Here is a 26,263-nt window from a genome sequence, read left to right on the forward strand (position 1 = left end):
CGCTCGAGGAACGCTAGGGGAATATACGTCAATTATTTCGCGAAATGCCGGACCGCTGCATATTTATCACTGTAACTTGGCGGCAATTCTTCTAGCGATGAATTAATTACACCGATTAACGTTTCGCTGGGGATAAACTTTCTCTCTCTCTCTCTACGCGAGAAAATTACAATTCATTTATTAACTTAAAATGTTCCGTTCATCTGCACCAATCATTAATTTTTGTATTTATGATTTTTATATTTTCAATTTAATATGATTTCAATATGATTTTAATTTTTATATTTTCATATTTTTCATATGCGATATTTAAACACAAAGAAATCCGTGCTTTTCTCAGGGAGCATGAATGAAAAATAATATAAAAATATCCTGATGTATATATCGTTTTAGAAAATGTCCGACAACATGTCTCGTCGACAAATACTCCATGGAGCATCGATTCAAACGCACGAGCAACTTGAAACAAGTCAATCACGTCTCGTCCAATTCCGACGATATCACGCAGAAATTCGGATTTCCATTGAATTTTCCAAACACTCTGCACTCCCGAAACGTGCGTGCACAGAAACAACGAACAAAGTTTGCTCACGTTTCAGCTGGAGCTTGCATCCTCTTTGCGCCACAAGTTCACCGTCCGTGACGATTGCATGTTTCACGGTGCAGCCGGCGGGCGAGCAGAGTCGTCTGGAATCCGCGGCAAACGGAGTGGAATCCTGAAAACTTGGATCGTTCGTGTCCGACGTACAGAATTCCATGGATTTCAGTATAATCTCGCCTCGGATAATCGTACGCATTCAGCCTGGTGTCATCGAACACCAGGAACGACATCCAGCGTCTCGATATCCAGCAAATTTTCAGCTTGTTCTCGCTCCTCGTCACGAACAATTATTGCAACAGATTCACAGATCCTTGCTCCCGTGGAGAAAATTCTTCGCTTGAGTCGACAAATCGATCACGACGGTAACTTGGCGCGATCGACGATCGAAGCTTTGGCGCAAAGACCTTCGAGATCGCGTCCTCCAGATAGGTGGCAGGTGCGACGTATATCACGTCGTTTCGTCTCTCAGGATTAAACAAACGCTCGGCCGTCAAGCTGGCGCGGGGAACGATGGGTTCGACGTTGGTGAGATTTCTCGCGTGAAAAAAAAAGAAATCGATAGTCCACGGCTGAGACAACACGACGCACGCTAGACTGATACACATAGGGGGACCTATGCTCTTTTTGATCCTTCGTTGCTCTACACAAGCGAGATTATGGGAACGACTTGAAACCGACATATACGGGCGTATACAGGGTAAATAAAAAAAAGGATTCGTAACTTCTAGGGTAGATAATACTCGTGAAAAAAAAAGTTCTAATAAGCATACGGGTCGAAAAATTGATACATCGATTACTATGAACTCGACAAGTCATCGTCAAAGTACTCTAAATTCTGTACTCTTACGATCTACGACTGTATTTTAAGTGCTTCAGCATTCTTTGGAATATTTCGACATTCGATTTTCTGTCATTTTATGTGCCGTGTCAAAAGATGATAATCAATCTAACAACTTACGCACAAAAGTTTCCAAGATCGTTTTTCTGTTCTTCGTGTCAATACCATGACATCCACGTGGATATTGTATCTGAAAAACGATATCGAAAATATACCGCAAGAGAGGTTTCGACGTCAAAAACTAGTCACGTACTGCTAAACTTGGAAAACCGAGGAATTCGACGGATAAATAAAGAAGAAAGAAGGATAAAGAGAAATGTTACGGATCACTAGAGAATACCCGAATCGAAACAAGAGATACATTATATAAAAATACACACGATATATACGGATTACATTTACACAATGAATCACGTAAAATAAAAATTGCATGAAATCTACAAAATATTTCCATGAGAAAAATTTCTACGAAAATTACAAATTACACTGATAGTTCTGATATCGTCTCAACAACAACAAAAAAAAAAAAAACAATATCATCATAGATCTAAAAATACATATCATTTTGTTTCAGTATTTTTCAACTTCATTAACATCGAGAGTAGTTCATCATAATCTAAGAATCCTCCGCTACACCTAACATTTTCGATTTTATTTTATATCAAAGAACCCATTGCATAAAAGACTGGCGAATGAGAAATTTATATTTTGCAATATTCACCCGATGAAAACTATCAATATTTTCCTATCAATATTTGAACCCGAGCAATCAACTCGTGAAATGGCGAAACGAAAAGTACACGGAAGTACGCCCATCGAATACCATCGCTTTTACGCTCGTAGCCACATCGCGTGCACGCGTGCAGCTGCGTGAAAGAGAAAGGAACAACCGCGCGTGTCGATGCACATGAAACCAACGAGCGTAAACGTTGATACGTGGCTCCATTTAAAATAAGAGCCGTCCGTGACCCTAGAAACGTTGCAGGATTTGCACGAAGCTTGGGTGCAAGTGCAGGGTCAAGTGCAGCGGGCAACCTGCCAGCTATTCGACGTAACCGTCGACTTCCTGGTTCGTTCAGAACCAGTTGAAAAATTGTCTGTTCGATCGCAATCCGGCGCTTGGAAAGTCCGGAGCTTCGGGGCTGCGAGTTGAGCTCCACCCACGCGAAACGTTTCAAATCACTTGAATTTACGCCGAGTTGGTCAACTCACTTTTCTTTTTTAAACATGTTTTTTCCCCCTCTGCTTTTCCAAATATATCTTTTCAAATAAATTTCAACGTTCACTCACCGTCAGTGATTTGTCGCGCTATTCCGCGCGTGCATTTTTACTACAGCTTGCCTCTGAAAGATTATCTCGAAACCTTGACGCTAAACCTCGGCCATGAAACTTCCAACGTCGATTTGTTTTGGTAAACGCAAAGCTCCGTTTGATTGCTCGGATTCAAACTTGTTGCTGTTTATGCAAATCGAGATACTTGAATACAAATGAAGTGACTTCACGTTGACTTGCCGAGTTTCCACCACTCGTTCACTCGTGTTTTGTTTAATATATTTTATCATCGATTTTAACTTGGTTACTTGATTATACTTTGTTTGCTGTCTTCCATGTAGATAAAAATACAATTTTCACGTCACTTTTAATGCAATGTAATTTACCATTTTCAATTTTTTTCTCCTTTTCATTCACAATCACTTCTGGAAAGAACCAGATGACTCGTCGATCGAAACGTATTTCAAGTTTCTCTGAGAAACGGCTGAGGGAACCTTGGTCTTTGCTCGAAAGTACGCCTGCCGAGTGGCAAAGTAAATGATTCACACTCGTCAGAAAGTTTGAGATATTCTAGAAATCGAGCAACTTGTCCGCGATGAGATTTATCGCCTCGTCCAACAGCGAACCCGAGAAGAATTGATTTCGATTTAGAGTTTCGGATCTGAAGTTTCTTCCTGGATGTCCGCTACTTCTTCCCCGTAAGAAGTACGTGAGAAGTGCAACAAAGGTACGAGAGACGTATGAAAGTTCGATCGTCGTGTTGATCAAGCGGAGAGATGCGGGTTACTTCGGACTCAGACGCGCCAAGTGGCTGCGAGTTCGAGAAGTACGTATCTCGAGCTGTGTGAGGTATTGATCCACGGCTGTTGGAGGAAAAGTTTCTAAGATTCTTTGCTGGCGTTTCTGCGCTTGGTGCTTACGCGAGATTTCATCTTGGGCGTAAGACGCTGCACGCTCAAACGCTCCGAACGTGGCGCAAGTTGATTAACCCTCAAAGCAGATTGAATGTCGTTTCTCCAAATGAATGTAGATATTTATCTCTGTATACAGTTGACGTTCATTTTTTTTTTTTTTTCGCTAACATTCCTAACGCTTAGGAATCATTTGAATTCTCGTTTCACCAAGAAATGTATTCAAGAAATCACATAATTATGAACTTGACATTTTGCAACTCTTTGCAAAATTTCATTTTCTCGCAACTGGTTATAGCGTACAGTGACTTGCGAAAATATCTGAACGTTTATCATAGAAAACTTTCAGATATAATGGTCACTCGGGAACGTAATGATTTTTTCACTCGGGTTTGGACCAAACCGGGCCAAACAAGGTCAAACCGCATCAAACCTGATAAAACCGGATTAAACCGAATTAAACCGGATAAAACCGGACCCCAAACAAGACCAAACCAGACCAAACCAAACCGAGCCAAACCGGATCAAACCAGCCTACTTTTACAGCCGCTCCAAAAATATCGAATCGGTCGATTCAATGGAATCTCTGAATTATTTGTTTCAGTCATTGCAGACACGCTCTGGTCCCTTCAAAAGATAACTCTTCTTTCAACAAAAACTTCTGCTTTTGTACTACTTTTACGCTAGCACGCAAAGAATGCAAAAAAAAAAATAATCTGAGGGGCAACTTAATATTCTTGTCGAACGTAGAAAAAGTTTTAGATCAGAAAATGACGATTCAAGATTTAACATAAACTTACCCTCAAAAAATATTACAGATGAAAAACCACTTCTTGAAAATGCTTCAAATCCCGAAGGTCATAACCGCTCTTTAGGGTAAATCCGTAAACCGTGACCGCAATCTTCTTTCCCCGAACAGATAGAAATTTAAGTTTTCTCGTACAACATCCCAAGAAACTAACCAACATAACCATTTTACAGTGGCACTCAGAAATTCGAGGAAAATTTGGAAAGTTGAGAAATATGTAACTCACGAGCATGATACACTTTCGTCCCCCGAATTTCTACCTCACAATCTGTCATGAATTTTTAAACATTCGATGATATTCGGTGGCTCTTGTATACCGTCAAATTACTTTTTTTTTTTATAAAATAAATTTTACGAAATAAAATATCATTTTAAAATAAACTTGATTGATTAATTAAAATTAAAATTTAAAATTTATTTTTATTTTATTAATTCAAAATAAATTATTTTATTTTATTAAATACAGTATTGTTCGAGAATCTTTTATTTCGTAAGACAAAATAACGCTCAAGAATCTTGTTTAAAGTGAGAGTCAAAAGATGCGACATGTCCAACGATATAAATAACTAATTAACCATCTTTTCAGTAACGCTCTAACGATCTTAACGACCATGATGATAAACAATAAACGAGTTAGAAACGCAAACACGGCTAAATTTCAGAATCGAATCTGGACCGTATCGTAGCAGCTCAAATGAGTCGTGCAAGTATACACGTATCCTTCTATACAACGAGACGCGACAAACGACGATTCAACAACAGAATCGCATTAAGCACACGTCCTCGAGAGTGGCGCGAGCGAATAATTAATATCTCGTTGGCTGATTCAGCGGACATTCCTGTGCACGCGTCGCCGACAGATCGATAATCGAAGCAAACGATGCGATAGTGACCACGGCCTTCTGGGAAATCTAGAAAACAGCGATGAAGGAAGCACATCCGCTCGAGCCCGAGGGTTCAAGGACGTCAACGCAGACGCCGGGCGTCACTCTGTCTCCACGCGGACGCTCAAGTCTGTCTCGAGCTTCCTTGGTGAATGGCGATCCATCGAATCGCGTCCGAATCCCTTTCACATTTCCAAGAAGGAATCGAAGGAATTCACCAAGTCTAGTCGCCAATGAAATTGAGTTGCGCGTCGGCGAGCGCGAGATGGTGGCAAAAAATTTATTGCTACAGCATATATAGACGCGAGAAATAAAGTGTACAGTATTGTCGATATTCTATCGTGCGATTCGACGTGCACCGACACTAACGCGTTAATGTTAGCTCGAGCGGATTATTCAGAGATTTCAAAACTACTGCAAAACGAGGCGAGCAAAGGAAATTCTCGTGACCTGCTTGCACGTGTCACCCCTTTCTGGGTTCTAGGTTCTGCCTCTCGCATTCAAATGAACATCGACATCTATATTTAAGAACGTGCCGCCCACCTCTTCCTCTTCGAAAGACGAGGAGGGAGTGAAAATAAAAAGTAGATAAAAAACAGACAATATCGCGAGATAACGTAATCGTGCCAGTGGAAAAGCTACGCGTCCCACGTTCTCACGACAGATCATATACAAAAGCATATACGTGTCGCTTTCCCCAAATAAAACGAACAGAGCGAACGTTGACGATCCCATCTGTTATCGGAGAGGCGATCGGCTAGAAGAGAGCTAGAAAGTTCATGGTAGACCGTCGACGTGGAAAATCGTCGTTTCGCGTGTCGACGAGGTTCAACGGTCGCCTGAAAGAGAACCTTGATGGCCATCAAGGTGACGCCAATGCGGGTGATTCTCGGTCGAGCTGCCGGTGCATGGTAACCAACGTGGCACACATTCGCGATCATGCCCGTGAGAGTGTTCGATCGAGTGTTCTGTCATGCGAAAAAGTCACTGTACGTGCAATTACAGGCACGCTACGAGTGAAGAGACAGACTCTTCATTCCAACCTCCCCCTCCCTCCCACATTCCCCCCCCCCCCCCCCATCCCCCCCCCCCCCCGGATGTTTGACGTCGGATTTTAAATCCGGTCCGAACGATCGAGTGGGCAGATATTGTTGCTTTACATTGCCGCGACGGTGTATTAAATCAGAAGTCTATCGTAACGCCGCGATACGCGAAGTGACGATGCGTGAAAGTTCGCCGCGGAATAATTAAAAGTTCTCGCCGGTGGCAGGCAAACCGCCGTCATTCATCTCTTTTTTTTTTTTCTCTCTGCTTCCGGGAAAGTGATTTCTGAGTGGCTGATGAGACGCGATGAATGGAACGTCCGCGCGGCATTGTTTGTCTCGTTAGAGTCTATTTTCAAGGGCTTAAATATCGATAGTTCGCGTCGTTTTTAATGAAAACAAGCTCAATAACTCGATATTTGCTTATTACTTCCTGTATTGAGTATTTTTTCCTAACTTAAACGACATTCGAATATTTTTTTTTTTAACTCGAATCACACGACCTCTTTTGTATAAATTATTTAACCCTCCCGGAGGATCCATCTTTTCCAAACTTTCAGAAGAATTTACCCTCTTACTGATAACGTTCCCGCGCTGAATCTTATGGAAAGAGAATTCTACAAAAAAATTTCGCAAAAATAATCCTTTTATCCTTAAGACCGTAAAAGTCCCGAGGACTTAAGCGCGTGAAAAATTCAAGCACGGCTTTATTTATTCGGTAATAAAGCTTGCAGGAAAGGATCCGACCGCCATGTTTCTCGTTCGTCGCGACCGCGACCACTTTTCGTATAAATGTTTAAAAGAGCGTGAGTGAACGACTGGCCCGCAGATTGCGGCGCGTATGGGTGTACCTACAATGAACAATCATCCCCTCTTCGTACGACGATCGCGTTGGCAATTTTCGAGCCGACCTGACGACGATTATTCGTGATCCGTGTTATTATTCATAGAGCGTACGCAGGCAGAATTGTCGCGTGTGTATCGTAGATGTTGCGCGGTGACGCCACGATACTCGCGACGCAAGTGTACGAGAATCGAAGCCATCCACAATGCTATTCAACAGGCCGAAACCTCAATAGAGAGAATACATATAATAGACAAACATTCTCGTGATGTACAGTAGCTCGCGAGAGCTGTTCGTATATTTGTGGAAACATTTGGCGAGATTCGTTTTCAACGGGCAAAAAATTGTAACGAGCACTTTTCTCTGGATATTTTATACATTTTTGTATATCGCATACCTTATAATTATTCTACGCGTTTGCGCAAAAATTCGTTACACGTTTAAGATGATTATTCGCGTTTTGTACTAATTTTTTTACCAAATGATTTCTTGTAACTTATATATATATATATATATTTCCAGATCAGTTTCGAACGAAATGCAATTATGACGATCGTGTCTCGTTCTACTACTAAAGTTTCAGTATATTTTTGGGTATGTACAATTGTACTGTACAGAAAAATTGTACTGTACGTGGCATATCCTAGAGAATGGATCATCAATCTTATCTAAAAAACGATAACAGATATTCCTTTTGTCCCTCTACTGCTTTATTTTCATTTCTTTATCTCTCATTTTAAATGGTGTTAAATTTACGATAAAAGCTCCACGACGGAGGTGTTTCCTTTTCCATGGGAAATTAATCGTCGCTAAATCATTATCGCATTTCGACGGCGCTTTTAGCATAATCCGAACGCCCCTCCGATTAAACGCAGCCTTTATAATCTAAAAATCGGATTTCCCTACACTTCAACGCCATAAACGCCATCGTTTCGCCAGCCGCGGTAAATCTAATTAAGAGCCGGCTCTTTTAAATCACGCTGGGCGTTGCTCGTGTACCCGCGTGACGAAAATTTCATTACAGAACGTCGTTAAAATCTCATAAAGGGGAAAAAGGAGTTCTGGATTTCGCGAGTGACAGCCCGTTAACGCCGTATCATCGGACGTTTAATTTTTCGTTACGCGGTAATTTCCGGCTCTCGACCCGGAAAAAAAAAAAAAAAGAAAAGAAAGGAAAGAAATTACGCTCGCGATCGCCAGCACCAAGCTGACTGGTCCTAATTATTCGCCGTTCAATTTCTCTCCGTTCCCGTGTTTCAGATCTGTTGGATCCAATTGAACTTCCGGTTCGAGGAACCATTTCTTCTTTCTTTCTTTTTTTTTCTTTTTTTCTTCGTTCGAATCGCAGAAGGTCCCTATAAATCGAATCGTCGGATCCACCGCCTCTCGCAGCCGTGTTATTTACAGTCACCGATTTATTCGAACACGTGATACATTATTCAAACATCCTTCAACTAATTCACCCCCCAGCTGGCTGTAACCTTCGACATTCATTTCAGTCTCTAGACCTTCGTGTCGAATCACGGCCTGTCCTTGGCTGGATCGTATGCAATCGAAATGCATGATGAAAACTCGTGTGCGTGCGGCGGGGATCTGTAAATCTGATTCGAGGGTAACACAGTTTCATCGAAACGTCCATCGGGGGACTTCGTTAGAGAAGAAAGAGTTGGGAAATCTAATGGTTGCAAAAGGTGGCTAACTATCAATCAGCCGGTCTTCGTGACGGTCGTTGAAAATCTGAATTGGATACAACGAAAGTGAAATGCGATGGAAAATAAAAATGGATTTTCCCAAAATTTACGTATCGTTACTACGAATCGACCAAACGGTAGCGTATGACCACTTTATGCAAACGAGCATTTATTTCGTGAGAGTGAAACATTTTCCTCTGTATTCAAATTCCTCCAATTGGATGAATTTCATGTGTGTATTATTTCACTACGTGTGTATGTCGACATTGAAACTTATACGTAGACAGAGATTTTACTGCATAAATGTACTGTTTCAAATGAAACTATAAAAAATTTGAAATATACGAATATTTTTATAAAAAAAATAAAAAAGATCTCACAAAAATATAAATAAATTCGCATAAAAATACAAAATATCTCGTTTCGTGAAGTCCAGAGATTACGAAATATTTTACTCGTAAATGCAAAGAAATTAAATTTGAACATATAGTATATTTTTAATTCTGCGCAAAGAAAAAAAAAAGAAACGAATGGGTAAGGAATAAAAAAGAGAGAACAAAAACAGAAAAAAAGAAAGAAAAAAGAAAGGAAATATGAAGGAAATAAAGGTGCAGAAATGAAAGTTAAACGAGGTAAGTAAGGAATGTGAAAATAGAGGATAAAGCTAATAAAAGATGAAAGGGAGGGAGGAAAATTAAAAATGAAAATTAACAAATGAATGGCACATCTACTTTTGCCTTTGTCACCCTCAAAATTCAATAGAAATGACATAATGTCTGCTTAATGTTAAATTTTGTGTCTTGCATGTCCACTTCACATCTTCATCAACCTCAATTAAGGCTTTTAATCCATTGACATAGCGAGGAGAAATATACCACGAATATCTGTCCTATTTTACGAAATAATCCGTGAGCAGATAATTTTATTATAATCAATTAATGTTCGTTGAGGACAATTTATGGACGATTTAACGAACTGTACGTGGTCAGTTACAAGTGCAATTCAAATCACGCGAATGCAAACGAATTAATTGTAAATAATCCACCAAACGATCATCCGATTCTACTCGCAAATTTCTGATAATTAAAACGCTGCAAATTTCGAATCAATTCGATCAAACCACGTTTGACAACTGTTTCGAATGCCAATCGAAACCACGTGCAGATATTTCTAACTCTCCTTTTACATTCAGCAGTCGCGTCGCGAAATATTTGGACCGCGGACGCAAACTGGTTGAATTTCATTTCGTAATCAACCAATCTCAATTTATCCCATCCCAATTTATCAGCGGAGAACCTGTTATAAATACATTCTAGAAACGCATATACCGGCGATTTACATAAACTGTAAATTACACGTATACGGTGCATGGACATCTGGTAGGGCCAATTCAATTGGATATTAATAGATTTCCATTCGTCGAAGCTACCGCGTCCTCCATGTATCAATTGTCCCGTCCTCTTTCGCTTAAAAGGTGTCACCCGCGTAATACACGCTCGGATTTCCTTTTCGCGCTACAACGATTAACCTAAATGGCTAAACGGTAATTCGAAATTTTGTCAACGAAATCGCCGTCCATTAGCGGTGTTTAATGCACCTAACGTTCGCATACGCGAGATCGATATCATCGATATTACCAGACACAAGTGACATTCTGTATTATTCGCGACTCTCGACTATTCTTTGTCAATAAAAGATTGACGCGAGTTAAAACGAAGTCAATGTAACTCCGTTAATACCATTTTGTATGTTTCAAACATGTATAAAAAGTAACAAAATTTCATCACAGGCTTGCTAAACATTTACGTCATAAAAGCAACAAAAAAATTACCACGACATTACGAGGATAATTGAAAGAGTCTTGTGAGAGCAAAACGCGCAAGAATTCGCTATTACGTCGCTCGAGCAACGCCTACGAACGAATTTCATCTTTGAAGTACGCGTCGTTAGGGAAAACCCAAAGGCACGGTGATACCAAGGTTGCGCTCGCGGAAAACTCGAGACTTCGGCAAGTTTACGACGCGTCAACTACCATTCACCAAGTTTATAACACGTTTATAACTCCGAATTTTTCCATTAATCTCGAGAAAGGAAAAGTTACGGAAAAGGGCTACGGTAGGTAAAACGAAAGTGAAAGAAACGCCATCTGAAACTTGGAAATAGCGGTGGGAAACCGATGTAAATCGTCGTAAATCGTAAAAGCTGAAACTGCTCGCGAACCAATGCCTTTGACGATCGATTGAACCGGATCTCAGTTGGAAAAAATGGAACGAAAGTCCTGGCAGTTAAATTAGACATTGAATTAGAGCGGAATAATTAGCGTAGAACAATGATGGGGTGGCGAGGAAGCGAGGGGGGCAGGTTTCGTTTAATAGCAAGATGAATTCGATACGCTGGGGAAATATGCCCTGTTCGGGGTTGAATTGATCCGACTCGCGGAGGATATCGGTGATGGTCGAGACATGTGGCAAATTCGAAACGCCAGCGCAGACATTGCGGATCGGTGGATAGGGGAATGCGTCGTTAAATTCCAGCCGAATCGATAGGGTGAACCGCGGATTGATTAAGTTCTCGGCCCACAGACGGTCACCACGTGCTCTCGCTGGCGAAGATCTTGCCCAACGGTCGAATACCACAGTTGTGAAATTAGTCAAATTTCCTCAAGAATACTTGGACCGTTCGCCGCGTAATCGAGCAATTCGCAAACGTTGTCGATCAGATTTTACGAATTACACAAGTTGCCGCAGTAACGACAACAGGGGTTGAGTCACAGTTCTCTTGCATTTATGCAGCAGCGTTGTAACGTAAGTTGATTATGTTGACGTTTCAGAGAATTTCGGTTTATTTTCTTTCTAGAAAAGCACGACGTCCGTTAAAAGGCATTGTTCAGCGACGATTTTACCAATGTCACGCGGAAACAGAAAAAAAATATTCCACGTACGCAGGAGTCAAACTTTCAATGTAAAATATAAATTATATCCAACGTAGACGCTTGTCGCAAACACTTCTACGATTTGCTCGAAAATAACGTGCGATCGGAATTACCAGCTTGTATTCCAAACACGGAAATCAAAATGACACTAGAGATTTATAAAACCTCCGTATTTTGTATACTTTTGCGCTGTTGCGTTTAATTTACAATCTTATATTTCGCATCAGAAATAGAAAAAAATAACAATAGGTAAGAATACAAAGGTAAGGTACGAAACAGAACAAGACTAAAATTATTATAAAATAAATTGCAAAGACAACGGATCAGCCTCGAAACTGTTATTAAACTATTACAAACTTTTCTATCGATAATTGAGGGATGTTGTTTAACGCGTGAGCATTGGAAATTAATTTGGCGTTAATCCGACATTTAATTAGCCATCTTCCAGATTAAAATGAAAACTGATCTCATTTACATAACAAACGGATTAACCCCGTAATCAGATTCAGGAATCGCGTTGAACGGTTTATACGCCGCAAATATTCGGATTTGTATCATCGAGTATCGTCAACGAGGAAGGCATCAGTCACCAGTGGCCGAGTTGGAATATAACTGCACGTATTAATACGGATCCGATGAGTTACCAGAAACCGAGCTTTTGAAGTCGATCATCGACTCCCGAACGCCGGCGAGCCGTGAAAATGGAAACAACGAGATTCAAACGGAATCGCACGCGATACAAGAATGAAAAGGCACGAACAGACATCGCGCGCTCGCGGCGCCTTTGAAATTTTTTCGAAATTTCGTTGACAATGATTTTTCTGAAATTTTCGATTATACCGGTCAAGTAACTTTCGCACGTACACTTTCAGATTTCAGACTTTATCAACATCATCGATCCGTGAACTCCGCGATGTTTATCACGACGAGGGAGTAACGTGAGAACGAATTGTTCGATTTTCCTCTTATCTTATCAGGACGGAAATCTTTCGCTGTTCAAATCGAAGCCTCACGAGCAATTATTCAAAGAGTGCGAGCGACGAAAATTATGGTTGATATCCGACCGATCGATGAATCCCTCGAACAAACGCTCGAGGATCTCTATGGACGAGCTGTCGTTCGTCGGCCGACGAAATGATTTTATTGGGACACGCTGTTTGCACGCTTTTAATGGATATACGAGATATGTGAGAACGATATTGCGTTACGACTGAAAGAAATCGTAGAGAGCGAGATGCGATGAAATATATTTCGATTGTGTATTTCCTTTTTCGCTAGTGCGAAACCGGACTCGAAGATTAAGTTCAATTTACGTGCGATAGGCTTGAGAACGTTGTTATTGGTGTAGAGAATGATTCACGTGGCTTACACATTTAAAATAACTTTTGAATTAAATGAAAAAATTATCTAATGAAATATTGTTATAGATATATATAATATATATAATATAATACAAAAATTGTCTGGTTCCAATGGAGGAGAAATTGTAGATAAAGTCGCTTGTGTTTATAAATTATTGCAAGCAAATGGCCCTAATGCTCTGTGCAGTTTTCATTCTCGAAACTATCGTAAAATATCCATTAGGTTTAGAACCAATGTGGCTTAATACTTTTTTAATTGGAATTTAATATTATATTTTTTCAATATGATAAAAAAGAAAATATATGGCCCAATTAAAAAAAATAAAGATAACCTTGGAAATTTCGAAACCTCTCAACAGACACAAAAAATTGATACGCCATTGTCTTCCTTAAAACCATACAACTTTTGTATTAAATAATTTTTCATTAGACGCTTAGTTCAAAAGTTATTTTAGATAGACAAGTTACGTGAATCACCCGGTATATACGTACGTATATGAAGATAGGAGAAGATTATTGACTTTCTGAATGAAAAGCAAACGTAATTGTAGACGATGATTTGTACAAAGAATTAAGCGTCGTATTCAAGTTATTTCAAAAATTGCCGAAATTTTTAAATGTTCATCGATCAAATTTTACTATCACGACAATATACAGATAAGAAATGTTTCTACAATACTAACAGCTAAACTCACCAAGAGAGTATTTCTTTAAATGGCAGACGTTTTTAATGTTCATCCAACGAGATTAATCCAACGCAACGACCCAATTTGCCCGCGCACGCAACGGGAGCGCAGGTTTTCATACAACCTCTGATTCGAGTCGTTTCAAATCCGCTTCCTTCGCATTTACAAACGGCCAAGCGTGAAAATACAATTTCTCCCCGGCTCCGGGGATGATTCCTTCTTCTTTTTTCTTTTTTTTTTTTTCATTGCTCCACGCCAAAGCGACGCGCGAAGAAGAAAAAAAAAGCGCAACGCGATGATCGCACCCGGTTTGTGAAACTTTATTCCCAACTTTTTCATTATTCACGATTTCTTTTTTCTTCTTCTCTCTCTCTCTCTTTTCGCGCGACAGAGGTACAAAAGACGATCGCGAAAAAAATCCTTTTGCTACCGCGACAAAGGACAAGCGTGATCGTATCTGGCCGTCATGAATAAGTGAACTCTTAAGTACAGCGAGCAAGTGTCGACCAGCATTCCACGTGAATTTCGTAAACGGCACACGTGACGCGTACAACGTCGCAATATATATTGTATATGCAAATTTATGCAGTCTGTGCAGCCTATGTGTCGAAGGCATGGCTCTCGCGATACAGATGAGACTACTGCTGGTTCGTTATTCCGGAATAATATGACGCTAACCAAAGGAATATTTAATCCTCCAGTGTATCCTACGCGATAAATATTAGAGAAAACATGGTGTGAAATACAGGGTGGTCGAAAAATTAATTGAAAATTAATAAAATTAGCTTTTTCTTACACTTTGATGTTTCATTAAAAAAAAAAAAAAAAAAAAGAAACAGGTAGGAAGAAATTTTTGGCCCATCCTGTAGTTTTAGCACGAAACATCTGTTTTACTTTTCTTGTGTAGATACTTTTACCAAAAATTAACTCTCGATTCGGATTATTAAATCGTAGACGATCGCAGAGGTCGTTTAAATTGCAGTTAAGTCAGAATCAATTATTTAATTCTGCTAAAAAAAAAAAAAAAAAAGGAAAAAAGAAAGTGAGCTTGCACCATCTTTCTAGCGGATACTATATTATCCACGTGTTTCAAGATTTCGACTAACAGTAATTATAGAAGAGGTTGGAAATGAATTCAAAGGAAGGATTAACAGCAGCTGCTCCCATAATATGGCTTAACGTAATTTAAATGGTCGTTCGTGGATAAAACAGTTCGTTAGTATTCGTTAGCATGCACGAAATACTCGTTGTTAATTTTACTTCCCAGTAATGCGATTATTGCTTTTTTAATTGGCTAATATGTACACGTAAAAATATCGTTACACGTGCACGTGTATCCTCGTTAAATATTTACGATTTACATTTGTTTCCCCGAACGAGTTACGTAAACTGTTGAATTCCAATGACCTCGCGCCCAAACAGGAAACCTCGGCAAACCTTTATTCGCCAGGCTGCTTAATCAATTGAGCTATCCAGGTCAATAGGCGAATACCTTCGCCCTAAGCCCAATATTCATACTGACTGATGCTTACAAACTAAACGTCAGAGTTCCGCTAACGTCGGAACCATCTGGAGCTCGGTGATCAAGGTGGATCTCGTGGCTTCAACTTCGCACGAAAATTAACTGAGATCTCGGTCACGAAGCATCTTCGCCTCCCATTCATTAAAGACGAGTTTGTCCAACATGTTTTGTAATAACCTCGAAGACGTCTTGAAGAAGTCACGTCGACGCGAAAAATCATCGTTGTCGAGAAGCGACTTGAAGCAATCACTACTGCTGTTTCTTCCCTTTTGCGATGACGATTTTCTCGTACAAAAGTCGTCTTATATATATATATATATATGTGAGGTACGAAAGTCTCATTGTTCAGAGTTTCATTCTGTGTGATTTAGATGCTCCAGAGCTGTCTGGAGCTGAAAAGTGACATTTTGAAACGCGCGTTTTAACGTTGGCGTCACACGAAAAACAAGAATCGGAGGCAAACTGATTCCGACGCAGGTTGCATGAAACTTAGAAGTCGATGCATGTATCGCCGCAGGGTTCAACGTGTGTGAGTGGCCTTTAGAATCAGTTTACCTGCCGATGCAAGCTACATGAAATTCAAAAATCGACGCATATTTCAACGTGTGTGGCCTTAAGAGCCAGGCAACTATCACCTGCTGTGTACCCGATACGATTGTCTTAGCGAAAAAAAACAGCCTTGGGATTGTTTGTCTAGCCGCCCCAATCTTGAAACGTAAGAAGCGTATGATTTTGTGTGTATATGTACGTGTTAAGTGCGTATGAAGACGAGTTTTCAGGATAAGATTTTCAATCTCTTAAAAGACTATCGAGTCGTGGTAGCACGTAGGTTTAGAGAGAACTTAATATCTTTTTGTCATCGCCGAATATTCGAATTTATTCAGTTTCCCTTAATTACTCAAATATTAACAAACTTCATATTTTAAACCACTGGGTTTAATTTTTTCCTAGGAAATGTTCTCATGAGGCATGAACTCGGCCTGAAACTTCCACCGTTGACAATGCCCTTCTGACCAATCCTACGGCGAAACTCAAACGACCTGCAGAAACTAACGCGATTTCGTCGGATTTTATGCATTCGGTGCGCGCCTTGGAAACTTCGAAATTCACTCGGTATTATCAACGGAGGAGACAAAAGAACAATGATTTACGAGCGGGCGCGCGCCAAGAGCGAGAACGAACAGAGTAAAGCGATTCTTTAGAACCTTTATCATGGGGAGGTGGCTCGAAATTGTTCACAGACGATTAAGAGTTTTTGCTGGAAATGTAAATTAAATCGACGTTCGAAAAACGTTCGACGAAATGAGTCAGGGGTGTGGGCGAGGAATCGAGGAACGCGAAAGTGGATGAAATATTATCCTTTAGGAAGATTCCTATTAAGATCAATATCAGGAAATGAAGATTAGTATCAAGAAATGGAGAAATAAATCTAAAAATGTAAACGAAGAAAATGCAAAGAAAGTGAAAAAAAAAAATGGATAAAATACGATCGCTTGAAATAGATCGAACGAAATGGTCGTTTGAGAGATTTCCATAAAAGGGTAGATGAAAACTTTTGGAAACCTTTGAAAGTTGAAACTTTGCAATAAGAGCCCAAAACAACCTGAGCCTGAGCCATAAAATGTTTTTCGTCTCTGAAACCTCATTCCACGTTAAACTTTCGTTTCCATTCACATTTATGACAGTGCGAACGCAGTGATGCGGAGTATTGTCGGTTAAACTGCGTTCTGAATTTTTCTATTACGTGAGGTCTGTTGATTATGCAAATTCCTCTCTTCGTTTTAAACAGAGATTCCAAAGTTCCCGGTTTAAACACCGACACCGCATTCTTGCACGTAATATTGTAAGTTTCGTGTCCCGGTTGCGTGTGTTGCGGAAGTTGAATTCAAATAGTAACCCAGTATTGACTCTCCGCAATTGTATTTCGACGTTTCAGGGCAACCAGCCGTTTAAATAACTAACGCGATTACTTGGAAACAACTTCGCGCAATTCTAACGTGCAAACATAATTCTTTCTTCTGAGCGACTGTGATAAAATAAAATTCTATATTCGATCCACGATAATTGAAACGAAACATTAACTTTGGTAAATCCACTTGCTAATTGAAAAAGTGAAAAGTACTTTCAAAAGTAAAACCAGTGCTAGAAGGAAATCTTTCGTGCTAGAAGAGAACGAATGCAAGAAAAAGGAGGGAGGAAGGAAGGAAAGGAACAAAAGTTCAAAAACTTGGAAGAAGAAATTGATGACCAGGAGATCCCTGAAGATCCATGTAATCTCAAGTTCCATCCCGGACTTATCACAATCTTCAATTTCTAGGCAACCTTTAAAACGACCATTTAAAATCGTTCTGAACCGCCCAATGAACTTCCTTCTTCAAAGTCTCGTAATTTTTTAAATTTCCAACTTGAGAATCTTCCCTTATTGAAAGAAAAAAAATAAAATAAAATGTTAAAACTAGAAATTCGTTTCTGTTCGACCTCTCAAACGTCGTCGTAGCAAACGTTTTCCTTTGAATGCGTTTATATGTATTTACTCTAAGTGCAATCTGTACATACATCACGTATTGGGCAATGTCTGATCAGTGACGCCCCTATACTACTTTGGCGCTCGCTCGGCGCCATCGTCCATCACCGTAAAGCAAATCTCAATCTTTGTGTGGAGCCACGATTGACAAAGTATCGTTTACATAATTTCCTATAAAACTTCGCTAAACCAACAAGCATAGATTGGCTTATTACGTTGTCTTTCGTTTACGACATTCATGCTTGACATTTTTCCACTTCGTCGTGAACGCCCACGCATTGAATAGACTCATCGAATTTCCGTGTGCTTTTTCTCTGTTGTAAGAGAGGCCTGTGTAATTTCATACCGTTGGACTGGCGAATGAGAGACGAGACAATTAACACGATTAATATAATTTATTGTTGATCGTCGTGGTGAAAGGGGACTGGATAATTGGTCGGTACGTAAAATGAATTGCAAATTCAACGATACGTTCCTGCCACAAGGACAAGTGGATTAGCGATACGTTAAAAGTGTAACTGAATATTCATGGCAACATAAATGGAAAGGAATATACGGAAGATACGTGTGTTATCGAAACACGAGCAAAATTGAAAAAATAAAAGTTCCAGAACAAAAATTAATAATTAAATTTAAGTCTATAAATACGTGATGATCTATAAATACAAAGCGGCTGGGACACGATTCTACGTGTAAAAATATGTATGTCAAAAGGAAAGAATAAAATTTATTCGTCAAAGCCTTCGTTTCTGAAAAAATCGTTTCTAAGTTTGAAAATTTATTAACCATATTTGAATTTGGCTAATTCCATCTATGGACAGACGTGTAAAACAAATAAGTAAAAAAATGTAGAATAAAATTGTTTCGTTTTCAAGAAAAGAAACTTTGAGTATGTTTCGTTGAAAATAAGTACACGTGTGCTTGGTAAATTTTCAAGTTCGATTCTCTCGAAAACGAAGGCTTTAATGAAAAAAAACTTCATTCTTTCTTTACGATTCTACACATGTTTTTTACATGCAGAATCAGCTTCCAATTCAGCTTGCCACGAGTACATCGTTGCACAGCCGCATTTATTTAACTATCTAACTTTGTATAATACAAAAGAAATCGGGTGTGTTGAAATTGGATGCCAATAGAAATATCCTGAAAGTAAATATTTTCTGCGGTCTTGACCTATTGAGATTCGATAATTACAATCCACGTGCTTTCGATTCACGTGAAATTGGATTAACCGATCACGATACGTTCTCGTTCGTCATCGGTTGGCTGCTGTATTCGTTTGCGAATAAATCTCCACGGTGCGAGGTTAAACAACCTGAGGGGCTTGCTCGGCTGACGAGTAAATTTCAGCTCATTTCATTTCTAACTGGCATGGTACGATTCGGTTCGTATCGGTTTGCTACACCGAGCTCCCCGTCTTTGTTCAATTTGAAATCGTTCGGCAGTTATAGCACGGATAAATTACGAATCGTTTGAAAAGCGATCGCGGTTTAAGGTTCGTTTAAAGCTGCGCGATTACGGATGAATTTTCACAAACACGTCCATACCGCCATTTCGTTCCAACTGAATTGACTCGAAAAATGTGCTCACGCGAATTCTCGGTTGAATAAACAGGATATTAATAAATTCATTTGTCTCGTCGTAGAATTGGACATTTTGCACAGTCAATGTACTCGGGCAAATCTTTCGTAAGAATCTATCGATTCGCGATATTTTTAAGATCTCGTTCTAGACATTAAAACAACGAAAAAATGTCACTTTATTGGGCGTATGGGACAATTCTGTCGTTTTCTGCAATATCGACTTTCTGAGTTTTTTTCTGGTAGTAATAAAAATAAAAAAATAGCTGGTGATAGCTATTGAAACAAGAAAAGTATTTATCCTTTATCTAAGGTTATATTAAGCAATAAAAATTATTCGGATTAATTAATTATTTTTTTCGTTTTTATTACTATCACAATGCGCGATTCAAAAGAACATTTGAAGCATTGTATACTGCACGAATATCAGAAAAAAAAAAATAGTATTGTACAAACGGTAAAAAGAACTTATATGGAGGTGTTTGGTGAAACTGCCATAACCTCTAGAACCTGCCAAAGGCGATTCGAAAAATTTCGAAAGATAGTTTTTCATTAAAAGGTCAGAAAGACCACGTATTGATGTTGACAGAGAACAAATAAACTTGACAACCCATCGTGCATTTGATTGTCGAACAAATATCCGTTCGTCCGATATATACATACGTCCACCGTAATCTTAAACGTGCAAAGTTTAGGACGGCGACAGCAACAGAAATACCTGATCCGCTGTGTCGCTTCCAAGATGAATTACACGTTAAACATTCGCGAGGTCACATGGTGACTGTGTTTCTGTAGTGGTGCGATATCGCCATATGGCGCTATATTTCCCCGATTTGTATACTCTGACGCAACGACAGAGTTGCTTTCATCGGTTAATCGAGTTCCGGGTTACGTGTCAGTTCCTCTCGAAATTTAATAGACGTGCTGTTTTCATGGGCTCGTTTCAAGCCCGAATCGATACCCCCTCAGCCCTTTGTAATTGAAATTGTACGCTTCCCTTTGGAATAACGACAGTTAGCGACGGAAATACAGAGGAAATTAATTCCAGCCATTCAGGGCATTGGAGGATCGGTCGCGGATAAATTCACTCCCGGACGAAAATAATACTAATTTTGCTTGATGGATTTAATCGCGCGATGGATTTAATATCCGTCGGAATTCGGGGAAAATGAACTGGGCGAGATCGTTGCGTCACGGAACGCGTTTCTCGAACAAGGATTTCAGCGAACGATGTAGCATGATAGGAGAGGGAATTTCAATCTCTGACGCGGACTGTCAGTGACGCCAACAACGCAAGTAAGAGCGAAGCTTTTCGCGGAATTACCTATGGATGTTTGTACACGGCGAGGCGTGCGTTTTCCTTGATTTCTCAATGCAAGATGAACAACTCGGGCGAATTATTTCTCTCGAAGGTGCAAAAAGAAGATCGTGGCAGTGGCACGATACGTCTGAGAAATTTCGCGGTATCGTTAATTGAAAAGACACACGAAAGAGAAGAAAACGTACATACGTGTTTAACTAACTTTTTTTCCCCCAAGATTTCAAATATCACTCATGGCACATTACGCGTGTCAATAATAATGGAAACAATAATAATGTTTAACTCCATTGACAATCGACACAGATACGAAGAACCATAAACGTCTCCGCAATCAAAAATTGGCACCGAATTAATTTTTAAATCTGACACATCGCAGAGAGGCGAGAGCGAAGAGGAGGAAATAGAGCAATCGATGTGACGCTCGATCGCGTTTCCCAGAGTTCTCGGGGTCGTAAACGCGTCGTAGGCTCGGTTCTGGCTATCGAAAGACTTAATTAAGTCGTAAAAAAGAAGAAAAAAAATAGAAAGAAGCCAATAACGGAAAGGAGAGAGAGAGAGAGAGAGAGAGAGAACGATCGCCTTAGGGATCGGCTAGTGAGTAAATTGGACGTCCAATCTCAAAATTGATTATCGAACGTTCTCAATCAACAGTCAGTTATACTGGAAATCGAAACGATTCTCCGCTGTTTGGAGGGATCAAAAAGTCAACCAGTGGAAGGGGGAGGGACAACGCCAACGCCAACGATTCTTTTGTGCTGTTAGTCATTCTCGGCGGAGAAATTCGTTTTCAATGCCGGTGATTGATTTCCGGTCGTCGATTTGTAGGCGTATAAAAGCCGGTCAAGCTAGGAAAAAAAAAAAAAAGAAAAGAAAAACGAGAACTGCGACGACAATGGGCAAGAAAATACACGCTGATCGTGCAACCTACGACGTCTGGGACTGTTTCATTCAATTCAGTGTGTCTTCACTTTATTTAGAACGCCCACGATCGTTTCTCAGGATTGATAAATTATTTCAAAGACAGAGGAAGACCCTGAACTTATCTTGCACGTGATCGTGCAGTTCGTTCGTTTGGATTTATCTTCGATCACTACGACGAGATTCTTTTTAATCATCTAAATGTAGGCCGGGCGCGATATCCCGGATTTCGATATCACGAAATTAATTCAACAGCATTCCACGTATAGTAGTGTTATAATTAACAAACACGATGAAATCGGTCGTATAGCGATAATCATTAGCCTAATTAAAATAAATCCACGTGCTTCATCAAACGGAGGAGAAACGAGAAATACGGAAGAAGATTTATAAATGAAATATATTCTGTTCTCCAAATGCAATAATATTGATTTACTTTGTAAATATAATGAAGGATAATAACCTTTCATTTATGTTACGAATGTCTATTGAATTAAAAGAAAATTAATACCAGCACCACCGAATCAGAACTTTTTCTGGTTTGTATTTCTTTCGTTTTAACCAATCACATATTAAAGACCGATAGTTCTAGTCTTTAGTTTAATTTAATTTTAATAATTATATCTTCTATATACATATATTAGAAACTAACACTATGTCTCTAATAAACGATCAATGGCGTCTAATTTAGAAGCGAGTGTAACATAGTGTCACACGCATGAGCAAGGCGCTAAGTAGAAAAGAGCTAGCAGAAATTCTCCATCAAAGACTTTAAATGAAGCTTCGACTGATAAAAACCTGTCCTTAACGAAGAAAAACAATCTGGTGTACGTTTATTTATGACGAGGTAGCATGCAGCTCGCTCGATCGAGCAATCGGCTGCGTCCACCGCATTAACTAACGAAAGCACAGGAAACGCGAAAGCATTCTACATCATTCGCTCGTCTTTGATACACGTTGATACGATGCGACTCTGAAAAATATCGAATTCTTCCGTTTACGGAAACGAGAGACAGCGAGTTACGAAACCGGAAGACATGCCGGAACGCATTAGCGTGGCCGCCGAGGCGTACCGACTTCCTTTGATATTTTTTCGAAAAATAGTCCCGATATTATTAAAAAGATCTCGCCTTCAACGACAGTATAATGAATTTTCCCAGGCAAATCGTACGTGCTTTCAGAGTCAATTTTCTTTCCAACTATTTATAACGGTGGTGTTTCCTCCTCTTTTCGATTCTTGGACATTTATTTTTTCCCGCTCGACAGTTTCACAGATATGTACGACTGAATATTTTACACGACGAGGATGGTATATTGATTTTACAATTATTGAAGAGTTTAAAGGAGTCAGTCTAATCGAGAATCCTTCGGGAAAGGATCTTCCTTCAAAGTTTATGCAGTAAACCTTTGTTATCAATAATATTTAATAATGTTTAATATCTAGCTAAGTAGCAAATATGTGAATATATACGTACTGGATACATCTTTCACCCTTATAGATTTTACTAAGGCTAATAGAAACATTACGTCTATCTGCCACGATGCATTTGAATAATTTTTTGTTAAGTGTTGGTCGACAAAATCTTTGTACACTTTAATCAGGTTTTCAGTTCAATCTCTGCAATACCAATGTAACGCACCAATAATTTTAATGCCAGGATTCGATTAATAGTATGAAACAAAACGATTGCACGCAGCGAGATAAATCTTTTTTAAATAGTCCGACTCAAAATATATATTAAGGTCAAGTTGCTTATATACTACTCGAAGTATATTTAAAACGATCGACTACGTTTCCTTGAGGAAGGATAGTTTCGTTTAACCCACCGATGGATTAAAAAGCCAGAAGCTTCAAGGGTGGGAACCGAAGGAGTTCAATCGATTGTTCGTTTCACGCAGTTTGCTATTTTCACGCAAGATCGATGAGCAAACGATCCGGACATCAAAATCCATCTTGTTCAACGATAGACGAAAGCTAGCGGAAGGGTTGTTCCAACGATTAAACGACCTCGAGAACCTTCCACCTAACGTCGACTGAAGCTGCCTTACGATGCGTGAAAAAAATGATAGAGAAAGCCAAGCGAGAGAACACGGTGCACACTATGATTTAAGTGAACGGACAATCTATCGTCGTATGTACCATGTATTGTATCATCTTCAGACGATTACCAGAAGAAGTTGTGATGTTAAGTTTCGTTTGAAGAAAATTATCCAAATATTGAAACAACATTCCGCTAAATAGATATAATTGTAAACTATAATAGGTATTATATCACAGGTAATATAAATTATAGATAATATATTACCTGTAATATATAATATAAATGTGAATAGTAATGAACATTTCGATAATTTGAAGCAAATTTAAATTTAATATATTTCTGCTGCTAAATATAACACAACTCGCGTATGCATTCGATCGTTCAGTATGCTCGATTTAAACTGAGATAAAAAAAAAAAAGAAGAAAAAAAATTGTTGCGAAGCCCGTTAAGCGAATAAGCAAAGTTTGCAGAAAACATGTTGAATATTAAAGAACGCCGATATTGACTTAACAAGTCCGGAAAAAGTAATTTTAACTTCCCGGTTAAACATCAAAGTGAAAGAGCTTTAAATTGCACGCGGTCTGACTAGAGAAGGGCTGAAATTGAGCTAGAACCGAAACGAATAACCAACTCTACCGCCGCTTTACGAAGAGGTTTCGATAAATATGTATTCATGACCTACAATCGCCCGGAAGTCCTATCGATGATTACTATTATTTCCTAGTTATATTTACTAAAACACGTTTGACGCGGGAATGTTCCAAATATAGAAACGGCATATCGGAGCTACAGTCAAAGAAAAAATTAATGGCACGAACAGTTCAACAAGTAAAACGTCGCGAGATAAAACAAGTTAAATTCTGTTAAATTCTGATTGCACAATTTAACGACAGTCACCCCACTTTCTGAAAATCCTCAAATTTTGCTGTATCGATTCCATCCGAGTGCCACGTGCCTCGGAAATTCGCGTTCGTAATTTCACGTCGCATTCAGGTGTTACGATCGCGTGGAATCAGCGATCCCTCAGCGAACGCGTAACGTTCCGCTCCCAGGCGAGCACTCGGCCAATTAAATAGCACGCCATAACCGTAAAATCGCGTTGAAGCAACGAAGAACATCGGGCCGAGACTTAATTACGATGTCTCGACGCGTTGCTAGAGGCCTGTAACGGCCGGACGCGCGGGCAAACAACCTCATCTCGAAATCCAAGCTATCGCTAGGCCGAATTAATTAAACGTTCCCATCGTTCCCGGAACCGCCATGGGAAAGAAACGAGTTGCGTGTGCACATAGTTGAGGATGCGCGGTGATTTTAGTAAGCTCGGGAAGGTTCTTTCTCGCTTAATTCAGCTCGGCTCTGGCGGTTAACACACCCCCGGTCACTCTGGTCATTTGTCTCTGAAACTGTTAAACATCGTCCGCATCCGAATTGCAAATTTCAAATAATGGAAGACGTGTGGACGAATATAAATTAGTCCAGCTACCGTGCACGCGAACTTAGCGTTTCTTCGGTACGGGACCTAACTGGTGTGTACTTCGCACTCCGTGCTGGTTAAAATCATTTTCGTTCGTATATGTACTACAGTATGTTCGAAGCACGCTACGTATTTTTTAATTAATCTTGAAATCTTTAATTAACGATGTAATTCTCACTTTACAGCGTAAACTTGAATTTGATACTTGTTACGTAAGAAGCTCTATTCTATTCTACGTGCCCATGAAAATAATTAAAAATCTACAGTCTGCTCTACCACTAATTTCGTCATTTTAATCACTGAATACAATGGCGTCTATATACCGAGTCTTTAAACCAAGTCTAAACAATTCCGTTGGATGTGCAACAATCCTATTTATAAGCAATTGATTTTGCCTGTTCCTTATGATGGAGCTTCTATGGCTCAATGTAATGATAGTTTCATTCATCGAAAACAATTTATTCGCGATCCTCTCGGAAAGAGGCGAAGAATCACGGTTTCCGTGTTTCGAACTCAATGATGCTAAAGGACGTTTTACTGCGATTATCCAGCGACCAAAATGGAGAAGGTAATCGATTGGTAACACATGGAACGAACACGGGCCAACGTAGGCGGATAAAAGTTTCCAAGTTATTTGTAAAGTTAAGGAATCGAGGAGCAAATAAAGGAATCCACCGATTGATCGATGCTGTACACGTATTTGCCGGGAGCTTCTTTTAAACCTGATCTAATATATCCGATAATGTATCTTCATCCTCGAAATAGAAGCATCGCTATTTACATCTACATCTACGGGTTTCGCATGTCGCTACATATTTTGCTACGATCAAATATTATATTACAATTTACTATAATCAAATATTATAGTAAAATACGTAATGATGATTTTCATTTTCTTTTAACAGATTTTTTTTTAATCGGTTCAACATTTTTTTTTTTTTAATCGGTTCCCCTACATTTCACTTTCATAGTCGTACGAAAGTACTAACAAACAATACAAAATTGAACAC

At 39.4% G+C, this 26,263-nt stretch overlaps 1 protein-coding gene across 1 annotated transcript in view; it reads left to right on the forward strand.

Annotated features, from left to right (window-relative positions):
- Positions 1–26,263, forward strand: part of LOC122538392 — a 56,273-nt gene that overhangs the window by 18,385 nt on the left and 11,625 nt on the right. The window lies entirely within an intron of this gene.

The sequence above is a fragment of the Frieseomelitta varia genome, unplaced genomic scaffold (genome assembly GCF_011392965.1).
Source record: "Frieseomelitta varia isolate USP_RPSP 00005682 unplaced genomic scaffold, Fvar_1.2 scaffold_990, whole genome shotgun sequence".
NCBI lineage: Eukaryota > Metazoa > Arthropoda > Insecta > Hymenoptera > Apidae > Frieseomelitta > Frieseomelitta varia.